This window comes from Anser anser (assembly GCF_964211835.1).
Source record: "Anser anser genome assembly, chromosome: 2".
Classification (NCBI taxonomy): Eukaryota; Metazoa; Chordata; class Aves; order Anseriformes; family Anatidae; genus Anser; species Anser anser.
The window spans coordinates 88,032,378-88,052,295 of NC_139721.1; the positions used below are offsets into that span (position 1 = coordinate 88,032,378).

The 19,918-nt window shown below is 38.8% G+C and overlaps 1 long non-coding RNA gene across 1 annotated transcript; it reads right to left on the bottom strand.

Moving 5' to 3' along the window:
• Positions 1-2,768: 2,768 nt before the first annotated feature.
• LOC310895035 lies at positions 2,769-9,340 on the bottom strand. Its single transcript, XR_014580385.1, has 3 exons — positions 9,199-9,340; positions 7,432-7,571; positions 2,769-4,929 (listed from the first exon to the last, which is right to left on the bottom strand). It is a non-coding gene; the product is annotated as an uncharacterized lncRNA (long non-coding RNA).
• Between the last annotated feature and the right edge of the window lie 10,578 nt (positions 9,341-19,918).

Below are 19,918 nucleotides of genomic sequence, written 5' to 3' on the forward strand. Positions count from 1 at the left end.
TGCTAACCTCTCAAAAATTCACTAAAGTGAAGAAACAAATAGAGTTCAATCTCAAAGAGATTTTTTTAAACTAAGGTGATTTATATCAGTTTTATATAACAAATTACTGATGAAATATTGTGTTTCTGAGAAGAGGCTTGAGATCCAATGATACAATTATTGGTAACTTCCAGCAAATGAGAGGGGAAATTTTACAGTCTCCATCCTTGGAGGCTTTTGATACCAGACTGAGCAAATTGGTCTGATCTCATTGGTCACAGAATGACAGAAAGGATGAGATTGGAATGGACCTCTGGACATCATGTGGTCCAACTCCCCTGCTCAAGCAGGGAGAGACACCCAGAGACAGTTGCCCAGGACCATGTCCAGATGGCTTTTGGAAACCTCCAAGAAGAGAGATTCCACAGCATCTCTGGGAAACCTGTCCCGGTTCTCTGTCATCTTCATGCTAAAGAAGTGCTTCCTGGTGTTCAGAGGGAACTTCCTCTTTTCCAATTTGTGTCCATTGCCTCCTGTCCTGTCACTAGGCACCACTGAAAAGAGCCTAGCTCTGTCCTCCTCTGTCCTATAAACACCTGCCTTCGGGTGTTTATAGACCTTGATAAGATGACCCCTGAGCTTTCTCTTCTCCAGGCTAAACAGTCCCAGCTCTCTCTGTCTTTCCTTATATGTGAGATTTCCAGTCCCTCAGTCACCTTTATGGTCCTTCATTGGATTCATAGAATCATAGACTCATAGAATATGCCGAGTTGGAAGGGACCCATAAGGATCATCAAGTCCAACTCTAGTATGTCCATTTCTTTCTTATACTGAGAAGCCCAGACATGGACACAGTACTCCAGGTGCGTCCTCACCAGTGCTGAGTAGATAGGATCACCTCCCTTGACATGCAGGGAGTACTTTGACTAGTGCAGCCAGAATAGCATTAGTCTGCTTTGCTGCAAGGGCACATGCTACAGGTACGTGGGCTTGTTCCTCCCCACGTGCAGGATTTTGCACTTCTCCTTGAAGTTCCTGTAAGCCCATTTCTCCAGCCTTTCCAAGTGCCTCTGATGGCTGCACGACACTTTGGTGTATCAGCCAATCCTCTCAGTTTTTTGTCATCAAGCAAATTTGCTGAGGGCATACTCTGCTCCATCATCCAGATCATTAAGATGTTAAACAGGATTGGACCCTGTATTGGCTTCTGGAGTACCCCACTAGTTACTGGTCTCCAACTAGCCTTCGTACCACTAATCACCAGTCTTTGGGGTCAGCCATTCAACCAGTTTTTGATCAACCTCACTGTCTGCCCACACAGCTCATGCAACAAGAGCTTGTCTAAGAGTATCTGAGAGTAGTAGACAACAGGAAAAAATGAGCTTTCACAAATCTGGTGAGTAGTGCTTCTCACCAAAAGCTGGAGAGTGGCACCTTTTCTACCTTTTCTTTTGCCAAAATTTACCACAAATGTTGCACTGATTTTAATTGAACTGCAGGGGTGTAAAGTGCCACTCACACTCAGAGTTTATCAAAAGGTATTGGTGTACCCCACACAACAGCAGTTTGTATGGAAAGAATAGATAGGTAGGAAAGCCCTCATTTGGCCTTATGTAGAGAGTTGTCCCTATTAGGCTGAATTCTCTGACCTGTTCCTCTTCATAAAGGAACTGGTCAGCACCTCATAAGCTGGTGGCTGAAAAAATGCTACTCTCAGTATAGCCAAAAAAAAGCATATTTTAGTACTAATGCTGAGATTTTTGGTGTTTTGGATCAAGTCTTGGCTTTCCCCTTCTCTTTCCCCAAAATCTGCCATCCATGTGTTATTTATTAATCTGGGTAAAAATTATATGACAAATGCCATTTATCACTTCTTTTCAAATAGAAGAACTTGTTAAAGAATAAGAAAAAAATAATCTTGATTACTTTCTACACAAGGTATATAGGCATTTTTCTGGTTTGCGCTATTAATTCAATTTAAAAAGACAGATGAATTTTTACATTTGAAGGTTTTGTACCATATAGCATGTTAGTTAAGGACCTGGAAAAAAAATAATAATAATATCCTAGCTAAAATGGTTATACTGGCAAAAGACCTTCTGGTAGTGCAGTTTATTCTATGTGAGAACTTGTTTAACTTATTCAATTATTCAATTGGATAGTATAATCTACATAACTACTGGGCCTTGGGAAAGGTAGGAATACCTCAAGCCAAACTGTCTGAACTTTTCCCTAGCACATACAGACATTAGCTCAAACTCTCTTCTATGAGGAATAGAATTTCTTTTACTTGATCAACATGTGGAAAAATAGTGAGGAAAATTACAAAATATTGTAAGTGAAATAACTGTAATGGTTCAGTGTATTAGTGACCTCTAATAACTGAGCTGAAAGTCCATAATTACAATGCAAAGGGTATTTATATTAAGGACTAAAATATAAATAGAGCTGTTCATAATTTTCTGAAATGATTCTCCCTATTAGCATCTGACAAAAAAGTATACTTGTAGGAATTATCATTTTTTGATCTCTCTCATTCTAGCCGGCTACCCAAAGCACAGTAATGAACTAAGGAGAAGGAAGCCTCCTCCATGTCAATGTTTTCACAGTCATGTTAAGAAACTCCATACCATGTCTTGTACTATATAAGGGAAGGCGCTCCTCAAAGACACTAAGCACAGAAACACAAAGAGAATGATGAATCATATACTCAGAATAATTGAGGTTCAAAAGGACCTTTATAAGTGACATGATGTAACCCACCTTCCCAAAGCAGGTCTAACTTTGAAGTCATGGCTTTTCTGAGATGTATACCAACTGCGCTGCAAAGAAAAGATTGAAATTTGGCTGCTACGTAAGGAGTTAACAAACACTACCTGGAAAGGACAGGCATTAAAATAATAAAACTTTGTTGCTCCAATTGTAGAAATGTGTATCAACTCAATCATGAGAAGAAACCTTCTCAGACACTTACAGACTAACTGAAAGGGTCCCATGCGCAGTGCCAGAAGCTGATTTACAAATGAAACATCAAAGGGTCCACCATATTCTTTAGCTGGAGACCTTGGCAGTCCTTAGAAAAGGATACTTAGCTTGGCTTTTGTACATCAACTGTACTTCATTTAGTTCAATAATACAAATTATTTGCCACTCTTCAAAGAACTTTTTTTCCATTTGTAGTCCAGTAAAAAGTATCAAGAACTTTTCTTTTAGTATTCTTACAAGATAAAACAGTGTTGGCTATTTTGAGGTTGCTTCTGAGTTGACGTGTTATGCGTCAGTTTTCCACATACATTTTTTATCAACCATGTCACACCTTCAAGCACATTTGTGATGAAAACCCTAACAATGGTGAGCACTCTACAGGATTCCAGACTCTGCATCAATTAATGTTCATAAAATATAAAATTGTGTCAGAGAGACTAAGAACAAAGTCCAGAATACTGGTGTTTGGGGTACTTTCCTGGAAATAAGATCTGAGAGCTCAAAGAAATTTGATCCTCTATGCTCTAGGTAAGCTGTCTACCCATTGGCAGGAGGGTCAGTCTCCTCATATCACTATTGAGAGTGTTTATAAAACTCCTGAATTTTGTAAATGCAGCCAGTGACATTCTAAATAGCTAGTATATACTATCTAACAATAGTTGGCCACCTCAAGTTTACTGTTATCTACTACTACTAGCATCCAATATTAAAAAAACAAACAAAAAAAAAAAAACCAAAAAAAAAAAACAATATTACTCTCTTGTGTTTCAGTTATTAAGCCTTCTGCTTCAGCATGGTAAACAAGTAGACTAATTGTCCTAATTTTGAAGCTGACCTGATTCTTTTAGAGTTGTAAAACAGAGCTTTCAAATGAAAATTCGGCAGTAAAATCCATATCTGAGTTACTTAGAACAGCTATCAGGGCTCACAGCAACATACAATGATGAAGTTTCCTCATTGAAATTATGCGGTTTAACTGAATCAGTGGAACTGAAAAGGATGAGGATACACACAGTAGGCTGTGTTTAGCCCTTCTAAAGGTAGAGGTAATAGAAAGCAGTACCACAAAAAAATGAAAAAAACTTCCTAAAACATAAAACTTTATTTTCTGTTTAATTCTTTTCATATGCTGTCTTTCTGAGATCCCTTAATCAAGCTGTTTTCTTTTTTGTTTGGTGTTGTTTTTATGTATGTATTTATTTATTCTCTGTTTCCTTTTATTCTTCTGTCACTTTTCCTATTCTCTTTTCCTGTAAATACAGGCTGGGGGCTGACGTGTCGGAGAGCAGCTCTGCAGAGAGGGACCTGGGAGTCCTGGTGGACAGCAGGCTGACCACAAGTCAGCAATGTGCCCTTGTGACCAAGAAGGCCAACAGTATCCTGGGGTGCATTCAGAAGAGTGTTGCCAGCAGGTCAAGGGAGGTGATCCTCTCACTCTACTCAGCCCTAGTGAGGCCACACCTGAAGTATTGTGTCCAGTTCTGGGTTCCCCAGTACAAGAGGGACATAGAACTACTGAAGCGAGTTCAGAGGAGGGCTACGAAGATTATGAGAGGACTGGGGCACCTGTCGTATGAGGACAGGCTGAGAGAACTGGGCCCATTTAGCCTGGAAAATAGAAGACTGAGGGGAGACCTCATTAATGTGTGTAAATATGTGAGGGGAGGGTGTCGAGGGGATGGAGACGGTCTTTTCAGTTGTGCCCAGCGACAGGATGAGAGGCAATGGGCACAAACTGAAGCTCAGGAGGTTCTGGCTGAATATGAGAGGGTACTTCTTTACTGTGAGGCTGACAGAGCACTGGAACAGGTTTCCCAGAGGGGCTGTGGAGTCTCCTTCTCTGGAGATATTCAAAACCCACCTGAATGCCATACAGCACAATGTGCTCTAGGTGATCCTGCCCGGCAGGGGCATTGGACTAGATGTTCTTCAGAGGCCCCTTCCAACCTTGGCCATTCTGAGATTCTGTGAAATAGAGAAAATAGGTTTCTGATATAACATAAATAAGTGAAAACTAGATCTTCAGAATATAGGATCTGCAAGTTAGTACTTTCTTTGCAAGATTTCATATAGTTTTATTCATGACTGTAATGACCTCCTACTTGCTCTACACAGTACAAGTGCATATGACATTCCAAACAGAACACCAGAGACGGAAAAATTCATACTAACCTAAAATTTGGATTTTCTAAATGCTTTCTTCTAGTGGTGTCAATAAAAATAGCATTTTTTCTTTTTTGGTATTGAACTTTTTGAGGAGATCAACATTTATAGGCAAATATTTTATGTTCTAACAAATTCATCTCTTTTAAATTTAAGTCTCACGTGTATCTGTTTCCTTCCACTATGTCAGAGGAATAACCAAATGAAATTAATCATTGCTCAAGTAGCTCTAATTTTGAGCAATGATACTCTTTTACTCTTAACTGGACTGTGCTCTGAACAAATTAGAATCTTCATTTATTGTTTTCAATATCAGTCCTAAGGAAACATTCACAGTAAATTAAATATTTCACATCAAAACAGCTCTATTCTTTTAAGCTTTCTGCAGAGATGGATTATGCATGTCCCTTGTTTGAGGCATTTGTCTAAATTGTCTATTTATTTAACTAAAAACACAGACTGTGTTTCAAATTCTGCATGGACTTATGAATTACTGAAGATTTTTGGTACTGTTATCAAAGTTAAGAATAAAATTCCAGAGAAACATTAGGAGAACAGTGAAGTCCTCTTTGCTCAGAAATTTCTAATGTTACAGGTAGTGCATGCTCTGCTGTTTTTTCTTGCATATTATCACTATTTTTGCTTACATAGTACCTCACAAAATCCTGGTCAAATCCAGTGGTTAAACCAGCTGAATGTGCTGACTACAGTCCCTGCTCCCATAGATGAAAGGAAAATCCATGGGGTAGGACAGGTATTCTGTATCATAGGAAATATGTTATTTATACCATTTTGTTATAAAGCATACAAACTGTAAGATTAATGACTTGGGAAATTTAGCTATGGTAGTGCTATTAGTCACAAGGCACCTGTGGAAAAACTACTGTCTGTCAATGCCTTTCTGAAACACTCAGGGGAGCCATCTTTATGACTATTTTCTCCTGGGTCACTTCTTCATTTATTCTTCACCACAGTTATCTGTTTTTTTTCATTTTCATTTTAACAAAATGTCAAGAAGTGGAACAGCTATTTCCCCATCACACTCACTCAGTTATTCTATGTATGCTTGTTAGGCTATGAATATTTACTTTGAAAACAAAAACAAACAAACAAACAAAACTTGCTAGCATATCTGATGCTGACAGTGGACAGCAAGTGCTGACCTTTATAGCAATACTCTTCCAAAGCTGAACAAACTTGGAAGGAGAGGTCTATTTTTAAAGGAATTAGTAGGAAGGAAATCAACCCCAATCCTGCACACACTTAAGCACCTGCAGAACTTAATGATGTGAATACTCAGTTGGAGATCAATAACAAGCATTTAGCATACAGTTAATGGATTCTTCAGTGATTGCAAGGTCAAAGTCATGTCTCCTTATTTGGTTGGCAGCAACGACTTAAAGATATGAGATACAATGCTCTTCAGGACATTATTACAGTATGCATAGTCATTTCTGAGTACTACCAGTACTACAATTGAGGAAAATATTGGTGTTTCTTTTTATCATTAAATCAAACATCACTTAATAATAACCACACTTGCAAACTAGTTGACATCACTGGAAGACATTTTGAAATCCTATTCTGACATGTACTTGTATTTCCATATATGATTGTAAATCAAACTCTAAAGTAAACTGGCTGAATTCCTAAAGCAGAAATAATTATAAACAAATATATAAATAAATAAACAATATTCAATGATTTTTCTGATGTTTTTCTTTTCACCTTCAGAATGCTTGTTTAACACTTCGTACACATACGTAATAATTGCTTTCCCACATTTCACAATTTTTATGTCCCAAGCCAGTGCAAAATTGTCCCACACAATGGGACAGAAGCAACACTGGAAGATAATTCAAAAAGCATGGAGAATTCTATCTGCTTGTGTTATAATTTTGTGTAATCGCTATATATGTGTATGTGTGTGTGTGTATTGGAGGGGATATTTACAGAAAAATATTAGTACCTAATTTTCTTTTTGCTAACATCCCTAGAGGTACTATGAAAGTTCAGAACAAAACCCATACTTTCCTATTCTGTGCAAAATACAAGAAGTATAAAAGAAGTTTCTCTCTGGATGATGCTAGGACTCAGAAGAAACAGAGAATCCCCAAGATTTGAGCAAGAAATTGAGTTGACAGAGACATCTTGGTAGGAAAGAAAATGTCAACATGCTAATTTTTGTCCTAGGAAGGTTGAGAGTTGGCTAACTTTTCCTGCACTCAGCAAGGTATAATTGCAACACAGAAGAGCAAAATGAACAGTCCACCCACAAGTGACTTCAAGAATATGTCATATTACTTGTTTCAGTGTCTTTCACTTGGCAGTTCTGGTTTGGGATGAAATATATCCAGCTCTTCCACTGTCGTTTCCCTTTTCCATTGTAGAACTTAAGTTAAAACATCAGCTGTCATGTCAGTATTAAAGGCAGAAATATTGCACTAGAGGCACAATGGAAAAGAAGATTCATTAGCAAGAAAGATACTTTTGTGACATTAAAAACAATCACAAAGGAGAAAGCAGGTTTTACTTAACTATTAATGGCATAAATAAATATATGCTTAGCAGAGGAACACATCTTAATTGTGTATAGTTTTATAGAATCATAGAATCATTAAGGTTGGAAAAGATCTTCAAGACCATCTGGTCCAACCATCACTCTACCACCAATATCACGTACTAGACCATGTTCAACCTTTCCTTAAACACCCCCAGGGGTGGTGACACCACCACTTCCCTGGGCAACCCGTTCCAATGCCTAACTACTCTTCCTGAGAAGAAATTTCTCCAAATTTCCAACCTGAACTTCCCTGGCGCAACTTGAGGCCATTTCCTCTAGTCTTATCACTGGTTAATTAGAAGAGGCCTACTCCCAGCTCCCCACAACTTCCTTTCAGGTAGTTCTAGAGAGCAATGAGGTCTCCTCTGAGCCTCCTCCTGACTAAACAGCCCCAGTTCCCTCAGCCGCTCCTTATAGGCCTTGTGTTCCAGGCCCTTCAACAGCTTCGTAGCCCTTTTCTGTACGTGCTCCAGGGCCTCGATGTCTTTCTTGTACTGAGGGGCCCAAAGCTGAACACAGTACTCAAGGTGCAGCCTCACGAGAGCAGAGTATAAGGGGATGATCACCTTCCTGTTCCTGCTGGCTACACTATTCCAGACACAAGCCAGGATGCTGTTGGCATTCTTCGCCACCTGGGAACACTGCCACCTCATGTTCAGGTGAGCAATAACCAGCACCTCCAGGTCCTTTTCCTCTGAATAGCTTTCCAGCCACTCCGTCCCAAGCCTGTAGCATTGCTTGGGGTTGCTGAGGCCAAAGTGCAGGACCCAGCACTCAGCTGTGTTGAACCTCATCCCATTGGCCTCTGCCCATCAATCCAACCTGTCCAGGTCTGTCTGAAGGGCCTTCCTACCCTCCAGCAGATAGACACTTCTCCCTAACTTGGTGTTGTATGCAAACTTACTGAGGGTGCACTCAATTCCCTCACCCAAAACATTAATAAAGATATTAAAGAGGATAGGCCCCAAAGCCGACCCCTGGGGAATAATATATATGTATATACATATTCATAGTAGTATATATATAATAGTATATATACGTATATACAGTGCATTTCATAATTCATAAATATTTAAAAGATTCATTATGACATAATGCACACAAACAACCACAGGCAAGAGTAGAATACAATGGAATTTAACACTGTACACCTGACTTTTGTATGAAGTTCAGACTAGACTGATTTAAGAAACTGGGGTTACAAAAATAGGTGGAGGAGTCATTCATAGAAGTCATAGAATCATAGAATCATTAGGGTTGGAAAAGACCTCCAAGATCATCTGGTCCAACCATCACCCTACTACCCATGTCACCCACTAAACCATGTTCGCAAGCACCAGGTCCAACCTTCCCTTGAACACCCCCAGGGACAGTGACTCCACCACCTCCCTGGGCAAGCCGTTCCAATGCCTGACCACGCTTTCTGAGAAGAAATGTCTCCAAATTTCCAACCTAAACCTTCCCTGATGCAACTTAAGGCCATTTCCTCTAGTCCTATCACTAGTTACCTGTGAGAAGAGATGAACCCTAGCTCTCCACACCTTCCTTTCAGGTAGTTGCAGAGAACAATAAGGTCTCCCCTGAGCTTCCTCTTCTCCAGACTAAAATTTTGTCAAAATATGACAAAAAAAAAAAGCAAAATTTTGAACATATTTTGGTGTTGATAGGACCTAATACAATTATTACTATCAATCACAAAATTACAATAAGGTCGTGTCATTCAATTGACAAATCAGAATTCAGAGGGAGTGTTGCACTGGACAGCAGAAGAAATGAATCTTTACATACCTACTGAACAGATACATATTGTTTTAAGGATCATGTTGTGTGTTTACCTTGGCTGGCTGGCAGACTCCCATCCAGCCTCTCTCACTCCCCCTTCCCTTCACAAGGGAAGAAAATAAGATTGTAAACTCATGGGTTTATATAAAGGCATTTTAATAAGACAAGAAAATGCTATGTGCAGAAGCAAAGTAGAAAGAGGAATTTATTTATTATTTCCCGTTGGCAGGCAGATGTCCAGCCATTCCTAGGAAAACAGAACCTTGGCACACAGAGCAGCTTCTTTGGAAGACAAATGCCTTAGCCATGAATGCCCCCAAAACCTTCTCCTTTCCCTCAGCTTCTATTGCTGAGCACATCATTTGACATGGAATATCACTTTGGTCAGCTGGGATCTGGTTGTGTACTCTAACCCAACCTGTTCATTATCTGCAGCCTACTGGCCTTTGGTTGGGAGTGGGTTAGAGAGACAGCCTTGATGTTGTGCAAGCACCGCGTAGCAATAGTCCTAACACTGCTGTGTTACTGACACTGTTCTGGTCATAAACGCAAAGCACATCACCATACAGGCTGCTATGGGGAAAGTTAACTGCGTCCCAACCAAACCTGGTACAGATGGGTAATGTTAATCCCTAGAGTAGACATGTTGACAGAGAAACAGCATGATCCAAATGTTTAAACAAGCTAGATATATTTGGTTTTGCATAGCCTCATGCTAATAGTTTCCTTAGATGCATATACCGGATAATGTAGTTGTCAAGATGAAGCCAGCAAAGGTACCTCATTCTTTCTGTCTTCATGAAGAACTTGTTGGACCAGAGAGAAACTATGAGATTAAGAACTATCTCACTTTTGTCATTTTTTCTCTCACTTTTCTTTCCCACAGGACTCATGGCTGTGATAGCATAGGTCAAGGTGATCAAAAAGAAAACAATTGTTTTTCAGCAAATCATGTCCTACATGAAGCTACAGGAAAACATTCAGAACATAGTAAATTTTTGCTAGATGTGTTTGCAGCCCAAAGAAATAACAGCAAAGATCAAAAGATAAGAGCAACGAAGATGTCCAAACTGAATGTGCTCCAAAAGATAATGTCGTAGCTTGAGTATTTTGATTTTTCCCCTCTTGCTTTCAAAGGAAGCTGCCTTCAGGCTTAATTCTTGTGTATCAAAGGGAACAAACAAAATAGAAAATCCCAACAGTGTATTAAAGAGAATTTTCACAGCAGGAGATGCTATAAGGTGCTGTTTCAAGCTCTCATTGAAAGCTTTTTTCAAGCCAAGCTGATTTCAGGCTTGAGGTGAACATGGACAAGGACATCATGCTGGTCTCTTTCCTTGAGAAAATGGGTATAGCTCCTTCTTCTTCAGGGCTTTATGGTCAAGTGATTGTGAGTGAGACTGAACCATTATGGCACCTCCACATGTCAGGTGCTCTTTTGGTCTTCAGTAATCAGTTTTGCTGGGGGGTAAGTAGAAGGACCCCAAATCACCCACCACTAACAAAGTCATCAGAAGGACACCTGTGAAGCCAGTGATTCAGCTTTTGCTTACTAATTTGCAGGACCATTCTTACATCTTCTCTGTTCTTGTAGAATTCTTTTTCTCCTTTTCAGTGTCTCTTTCTTGTACCTAAACATGCTCAAAAAGCAATTCTTTAGGGACTTCTTTTCAATAGTTACCCAGATTATTGATCTCAGCTCCTTTGTAAGTAGACACTTACAATTCACCTGGTTCGTTGCCAGATCCAGTCCAAACTTCTTCAAGAGGATGCTTTCTGGGAGGCCAGGCTCTGAAGATGGCAATCTTCCCCCTCACCCAAGGAATTGCGTAAGTAAGTTTTCCCTGCCCTCTGCTACTGTGTACCTCTTCTTATATTAATCAGAGAACAGAAAGGGGTAACTAAACAGGGCTGCCCCTTTCTCCTTCTTCTGGAAATGACAGGGAAATCTTCCATGTTACAAGATGTTTCCCAATCTATCTCCTCCCAGAGGGGGAATTTACTCCGCACTCCCTGTTTTTCCAGGAGTCTGGCTGTCATTGCCAACTACATTTCCAAATACACGACACTGTGTATTCTTCTACCTGCCCTTCAAACTTGAAATAACTCCCATTAACATATGCAGAGAAAAATTATTATTTCCCTTTAAAAAAAATCCACCCTAAGTATTCTCTTACCCAGAAGAAGGAAAAACAAACAAACAAACAAACAAAAACAACAAGGGAACTTAAACATTGTTTAGATTGTTTCAGCCACCATCTACTTTATCTGATCACTATAATCTTAATGTCTTCAGTTCTTTTTCATCAGTTCTTGCTTCTTTTACTTTACAAACTCTTTCATACAAGTCTTTATGTTTGTGCTGTGTTCATATAGTATACAGTGTAATGGCATCTCAAGCTGCACAAAGAATTTTTAGGGGAACAGAAATACAGAAGTCCTATAGGACAATTTGCTAGAAAGGTGTTCAGAAGAGTCACTACCCAGTTGTGATAACAAAGTAGTAGGGGAGGAAGAGTTTCAAAGGAAGGTCTTGCACTTTGCCATGGCTGCTGAAACTGTTCATGGGTAGCTTATAAAAAATGGCACTGAGGGCCTATCCTAGTTCACAAGAAAGTTTCCAGCAGACTGCTAGTCAAATTATATTACAAAACCTTTGAACCTATTTGTATACTCACCTCAGAAATTAAAAAACAGTGTCATTAAAGCTAAATCATGTAGTTCCACAGCTACACAGCAATTCTTTGTGCTTCAGCTTTCAAAAGTGTATTTATTGACTGCTGTCTCTAGTAACATCAATGTTTTTTGTCACTTTTCATTTTCTGTTACCTTTGATCTTGTCTAACTTAAGACTGTGTAATTCTTAGCCTTTTTTTCACACTTTCAGGTTCCCTAAGATGTGTCTTTTCTGAGACACAGGTAAGGTGCATCCCTCCAAGCATGGCAAATTATGGTGGCTTTTTTTCTTTGCATAGCAGGGGGAGAGAGAGATGACCAAGGTGACATAAACTGGAAGAATTCAAAGCAGCATACTAGCTAGGGAACAAACAAGTAGCGATTGCTCATGAGTGTGTTAACAGAATGGACTCAAAATTGAAGCAGCAGGGGCTAATGAAAACCTCTCTCCTACATTTTGCCATATGTGCCAGGAAAAGTAAACAAAATTATTGAATAGAAATTGAAGTGAATGAAGCAATTGTAACATTTCATAAATGTGAACTGAATTCATCCTTGTGAACTGTCCTTTAAGCCAACAAATTTATTTCCTGAAAAAGTAGGAGTAGCATCTGCCTAAGGATTAAGCAGGTTTTGTGCTATGCTTTTGTACTAGATTTACATTAGATTAGTATGTATAGAGATAAAAAAAAATGCTGCTGACAGTGATAAACCCAAATTACATATAGCCATAAACTCTGAAATTGTGTTTGTTATTCTTAACATTTGCCTATTTTAAACCTACAAAGCCTCCATACCAGTTTCTAATGTCTAAAACATCATGCTAAGAAGTTTTATCTCTTGAATAATAAAAAAAAACATACATTCAAGAGCCTAAACTGAATATTTAGCACACATTCCATTTAATGTATCAGAATATGGTTGGGGACCACAAAAAAAGGTCTATTTTGAAAAGGATTTAAGGTGAACTTTTATCTCTTTGAAGTTACAGTATTTAATGTAGATCATCATTTTGTGTGCAGTGTGAATGACATTGGATCTTGCTTCCTTGAATAGTCATGTACGATTGTTTTAGTTATAAACATGGAGACATGGTAGAGAATGGCTATCCAACTATCAACACCTGTATGTATTTTGCTTGTTTTAATTCTTCTGATGGAGGCATTTGCTAATGAATAAATGCTATTCTGGATCACTTATCTTTCAGTATCTCAGATAGTTATTTAGGCCCAAATGAATTAACATTAAATGCCATCACATCAGAAAGTCCAAAACTTTTTTTTTTGTTTTTTTCTTTTGTTTTGTTTTTGTTTGGTTGGTTGGTGCTGTTTTGTTTTGGTTGGTTGTTTTTTTAACAGAAGACTTAATTTGAGGTGATATGGAATTAATAAGCTGTGGAATCAACTACCAAATCATTTTAGTCAATCACTTTTCACTAACTGAATAATACTCTAGCCATCAATTTTCATCCCTCTGCAAAATTAAAAAATTCAGGTCTCTTAACAGGTTCACAACCTTTTGTTCTCCCTTCACAACCCATGCATCAGATGGCTTAAGAAAGACTACTTTACTTCAGTAGGACAGAGAGAATAAAAAAAGAACAAAACTATAAGCAGGTTAACATGTAACGCCCATTCCTTTCATAAAATAAAACTGTTCCTAGTGCTATCCTCTGGCTTCTTGATGAGGAGCTTCAGCAAACCACAAGGCCAAGTGGCTGCCTTCTACCTCCCGCAGTGAGATCACAGTGTCCCAGGATTTGCTTACCAGGCCTTCAAGGTGTTTGGGCCTCAAACTGCAGATGACTGGTAGTGTCAACCACTTTGTTCTTCACTACCCCCGGCTAGTGCTTGCTCCTTCTTTGCCAGCTACCCCTGCCTGCGTCTCTTTCCAGCTCTGCTCAGGCTCTAGCTAACTACTACAGCTTTGCTAGAAGCTTTTCACACATGCTCTTCAAGCACGAAGAGTTATAGCATATATTACAAGGCATGGTCACCTACTTACGGAAGACTAGAAGACTTTGTACAGAATCTTTTACCCTGTTGTCCCAGTCAATTAGTTTTTCATTCAAGGTGGAAGCTTACATTAGGGATTAAGCTTTACCCAAGACCACTATACCATTTTTTGTCCCACAGGTGCATACACTGTTGTATGTCTAAGTTTTTCTCTGTTTCCTGGCATGTCAGAACTCTTGTTTTGCCTTTTGAGGGGAAGGAAGGTGCAAACAGGTTTACCCAATAGGGTAAACCCCACAGGTTTACCATGATGTTTCATTGGCAACAAAGGTCTCCAGCAGTGGGGGTAAGTTTGTTTAACCCTCTTGCACTTTGATATAGCAAGTAGTCATTAGATGTCATACGCCTACCATAAATGCTTGCAGACTACCAGCTTTCCTCAGTGCCTCAGGCATCTTTAACCAATTTTCCCTAAATATCAGCTCCTGTGAGCCCCACTCCCTCTGATCTCAGTTTGGATGATGAGTTTTCTTTTCTCTGCTGGTATTTTGCCCCTCACAGCTGAACCTGTTTTTATTTGCTTTCTTAATTCTGCCTGGTTTAATACTATCTTTTCCAAAAATGTGTTATAAATCGTGCAATAGGGAAAAAGAGAAGATAAAAATTCCCTCTTTACACATCTCCCTGTTGATCCTGACAGATTCTTTCTTATTTATGATTAAAGTTAACTGCTCCCAGCTGAGTTTCCAAGCTGCACTCTCTAACACTAAGCTGATGTCTGCAGCCTTAGATCCCTAAAATCAGTATCTCTGCTTTCCTAATCTGTTAGTTATTTCACATCTAATCTCCTTCAGATTTCCACTTGCTTGTGCATGCTCTAGATTACTCACTAGTCACCTCCTTTAATTAGACATCCTGAATATCTTTTCCTTCATTGATTAACACTGTAATGTTAGGGCACCTACAGGACAAGCCAATTTCCTTTCTGTGTAATTTTGATGAAAGAATTTAGAATAAAAGCAGTACTTATTTTTGTTGAGCATGTCAAAAAATCTCAGATGGTTTCACTAATCTGAAAACTATTATGTAAATCAATAACAAAAGTAGCACCAATCAGTTTTAACAATATATTTTTTCTCTGTTCCCTGCTTATAGGCTCAATCACTTCCAACACTTACGTAATTGACCTCCCAGCTCAGATACCAGTTTTCACAATCCTGAGAAAAGTACAGTTACTTACTCCAACATTTCACACTAGTTTTCTTTTTATGTTTCATAAACAAACCTCCATGAAATATCAGCACATAGGATTCCACTTAAATATCTGGCTTTGTTCAAACACTACATAAATGATCAGATGCATGCAATTAGATTTTGATTTGTCAGAAACCTAAAGCAACTCACACCTTCTTTGTGATGCTAGTGTTTAAAAACTACTTTGTTCATAAGAGTTGAATGTATTTATTATAGTAATAATCTAGTTCTTATAATGACAATATTCTGTGTATTCTATGTGCACTCGATATATTATTATGGAGGTGGGAAAGATATTGCAGCACAGAGATGCATATCACTAAACTAAATTTAACTAATTAAAGTAGTATGTGTAAATCCCTCAGCCAACATTCCTCTGTTCCATTCGAGTAACAGGAAATGTTCTGACTTGGAAAGTTAAGTGCCCACATAGAATTTAAATTCATCTTCTGGTTGAGACAAAAAGAAGCACAAAGGCAATTCAAGGATTAAATCTTGTATTGAACTATCATTGCTGGAGCTGGAACAAAATGTCTCTATGGGCTTTCCTCAAAGTAACTGTGTGATTATGAAAATGCAGCATGTGATCAATATTGGGGACCTGAAGTCAATTTATGCAAGAAGTTATTCAGCTTGGATTCAACATACAATTATGAAGTATCAAACCCAAAATATTTATCTACAAGTTGTGATCAGTCAAATAATTATTCCTGCTGGATTGTATGCAACTCTTTAACACATATCAATTTTGTCCATCAACTGCCAGTTTTCCTAGTAGGTTATACGTGAAGGACTTAAAATAGTATCACAGTATCACAGATCACAGTATCACAGATTTCTAGGTTGGAAGAGACCTCAAGATCATCGAGTCCAACCTCCGACCTAACACTAAGTACTCCACTAAACCATATCACTAAGCTCTACATCTAAACGTCTTTTAAAGACCTCCAGGGATGGTGACTCCACCACCTCCCTGGGCAGCCCGTTCCAATGCTTAATAACCCTTTCGGTAAAGAAGTACTTCCTAACATCCAACCTAAAACTCCCCTGTCGCAACTTTCGCCCATTCCCCCTCGTCCTGTCACCAGGCACGTAGGAGAACAGACCAACCCCTACCTCTTTACGGCCTCCTTTAAGGTAACTGTAGAGAGCGATAAGGTCGCCCCTGAGCCTCCTCTTCTCCAGGCTGAACAAGCCCAGCTCCCTCAGCCGCTCCTCGTAAGACTTGTTCTCCAGACCCCTCACCAGCTTGGTCGCCCTTCTCTGGACTCGCTCGAGCACGTCCATGTCCTTCCTGTAGCGAGGGGCCCAAAACTGAACACAGTACTCGAGGTGCAGCCTCACCAGAGCCGAGTACAGGGGCACAATCACTTCCCTCGACCTGCTGACCACACTGCTTCTTATACAGGCCAGGATGCTGTTGGCCTTCTTGGCCACCTGGGCACACTGCTGGCTCATATTCAGCCGACTATCAACCAATACTCCCAGGTCCTTCTCAGCCAGGCAGCTTTCCAGCCACTCTTCTACCAGCCTGTAGCTCTGCTTGGGGTTGTTGCGCCCCATGTGCAGGACCCGGCACTTGGCCTTGTTGAACTTCATACAGTTGACCTTAGCCCATTGCTCCAGCCTATCCAGATCCTCCTGCAGAGCCTTCCTGCCCTCGAGCAGATCGACACACGCGCTTAGCTTGGTGTCATCTGCAAACTTACTGAGGGTGCACTGGACGCCCTCATCCAGATCATCGATAAAGATATTAAAGAGGACCGGCCCCAGTACCAAGCCCTGGGGGACACCACAATATATTTAAAATATATTAAAAAATATTACAAAATATTTAAAGAAACATCATTCCACCTCTGCTATAACTGTTCCAGCATCAAGGGATCCAGGTAGAGCAGTGAAGGAGAAACACAGTACAGCCAGTCCTTTCCTCAGCAAAATAAGAGTTATTGTTAAAATATGGTTGTCTACAGTTAGAGAGTTGTGTGATATACAATATATGACCTGAATTTCAAGTGTAAAGGAAAGTTGCTATTTCAGTAGATTAGAAGAGCATATACAAAATAATGTAATCCTGAGCCTGCAGCAATCTGTACATTCAGCAAAGGAGTAAAGACAAAGCCTATCAGAAAGGATGTTAACCTGATATGAAATACATATATGTAGATTTGGAAACTTACCTTGGACACCAAATGGATTTAACTTAGATATTGAGGACAATGTCAGACTAGAATATGTTTCAAAAAATATCTGAGAGCCAACAACAAGAGGAATATATGCAGAAAAAAAAAATACATCTGAGGAGAAGAAGATCAAAATCTTTGTTATTGTTCTTTTGCTTTCTTTTTCATTTCTACTAAAAGAAGAATGTACTGTGCCTGCTGTTTTAATTGCAGAACAACAAAAAACACCGTTAACAAAGATGAAGGAAATTTAGGTATTTTCTTATTCTAAAGTTCGGTAGAGATAAAGGGATGTTCACACAGATAAATGACCAGTCTGGCAATTCTGATGCATAGATTTACTTAGTGTATCATTTTGGCCTCAGTTTTCCAAGCACTTCTCTTTCTTTCAGTCAAGTCCCTCCGGATTTGGCCAGGAGAGGTAAGTTTTCTCTAAACTTGAAGACATCAAAATGCCTGAGATCACACTGCAACATTCTGTCACAAGAAAAAAAAATATTAAGAAGTTGTTAAAAAAAAAAAAAAGGTTAAAATGTTAATACACTCAAGACTAAAAAAGAAAAATAAAAGGAACCAGAAAAAGACAGTAACAGTAGCCTACAAAGTGGTCAATCTTCCCTAGAAATGAGGTTCAGGACAAGCAAATTTTGCTCCTTCACAAAATAAAGATACTAGCAACAGGTTTTGTCATGTTTTGAGGAGAAGGAGAGGTAAATAAGAAGTCATTTTACCTGCCACTTCCATACCACACACCTGTGGTTATACAAAAACCATGCTGCCACACTGCTCCTGCCACCACCACAACCTTTCACATTATAGCTGTATCTGCCCTGTCCATTTTCTACTTCTAAGCTTCAGTAAAACAGATCTGTTAATAGCTCTTTTTTTTAATGACTGACTTTTTCTTTTGTTATTAACTTTACATACCTGTCTGGAAATTGATGCTGCAGATGTGATTTTAGAGGAACAGTACAATCTGACTGCTGGAGTTTTAGTGATGGTATTTCTTGTTATAGCGAACTCAAGTCTATTTGAAGTAAAGTATTAGTGTTTTAACAGGTCTAGCAACATTCTGGTACACCATCTTCATTTTCTGATATTTAATCAGTAAATAGAGGAAACCCTGCTGAAAAATATCAAATGTTATCATAATAATAAATTAAAAAAAAAATCATGAGACAAGCTGCTGTCAGCTTTTAGAAACATCAGGCTGACTGTTGTATAAGTTTTGCTCTGTAGTATGGAGACTACCAGTTTGTTTTCCCAGCCTCTGTGAAAACTTCTGATGCCATTGTCCTGTCAAGTTTCAAGAGATATAAATATCTCTATATCTAACAGTTAGAGAGGAGTTCCATTGTTACTGGCAAACAAGGGGAAATGTGCTTTCTGCATGCTCTCTCCAACAGCTATAGGCACTTACTCAAATTTTCTGGTACTAATGTCTATAAAAATATTCAGTGTGCTTGTAAAGGAAAAAATTATAGAAATCAGGTTCAGTAAATCCAGTCAACAGATGAGAGGGTATTAATTTGCTAAATCTTTAGTATTAGCTCCCATGTGACAGAAAAGAGAAAAAAATAACTAAACTACAAAAACAACAAAACAGATTGGATTGCACAATATTTTGTGTTGCACCTCATTTCACACATTTATTTGTGACATGCCTGGTGTTTTTTCTCAGTAAGCAGAGCTTCCTGCAAGTAACATTTTGACTTGTGCTTGGATCAGAAAGGCAAAATCACAGTGCATGTTACTGATATAATACATGCTACTGATGTAGTATGTTCAGTTTGGCTGTTTCATACAACTTTTGTCAAAATGTTATTTTCACAAAACTTCTGCTGGTAAAGAATATTCAGCTGTCTTGATTTCAAATAAAGACATCTTAATACCAAATATTTATTATAAATAATATACGAAAAATGAAAATTAAAAAAAATCCCCAGCTTCTGCTACGAGACTATTAATACATTGTGTAGCTGCAGGTAATGCCAACTCATGCTACACATTAATTGAAGTTCTTCTATGTGAAGGTTTGAGGGAGGTCTGGCATGCATAATCTCTTCTTAGACACTTTAAAATATGTTAATCTATATAGATATAAAACTAATGTTATATGCACAATATCTATTTATCTACAAATGTGTATTTCTAGGATAACAAAAAATGTCACATCTCTCTGAGAGCAGAGGCCCTCACAGACATCACAAGATGAAAGTTGTGCTATAAATAAAAAGCTAAAATTGGGGATACAGTGCTGAGCATCAGCCAGTGTGGAGAAGCACACATGAAGACACCCACAAGCTCAGGTAACCAGATTTACTGGGCAACTGAGGGAGAGGAAAAAAAAAAAAAAAAAAAAAAGTCATCATTTAGTC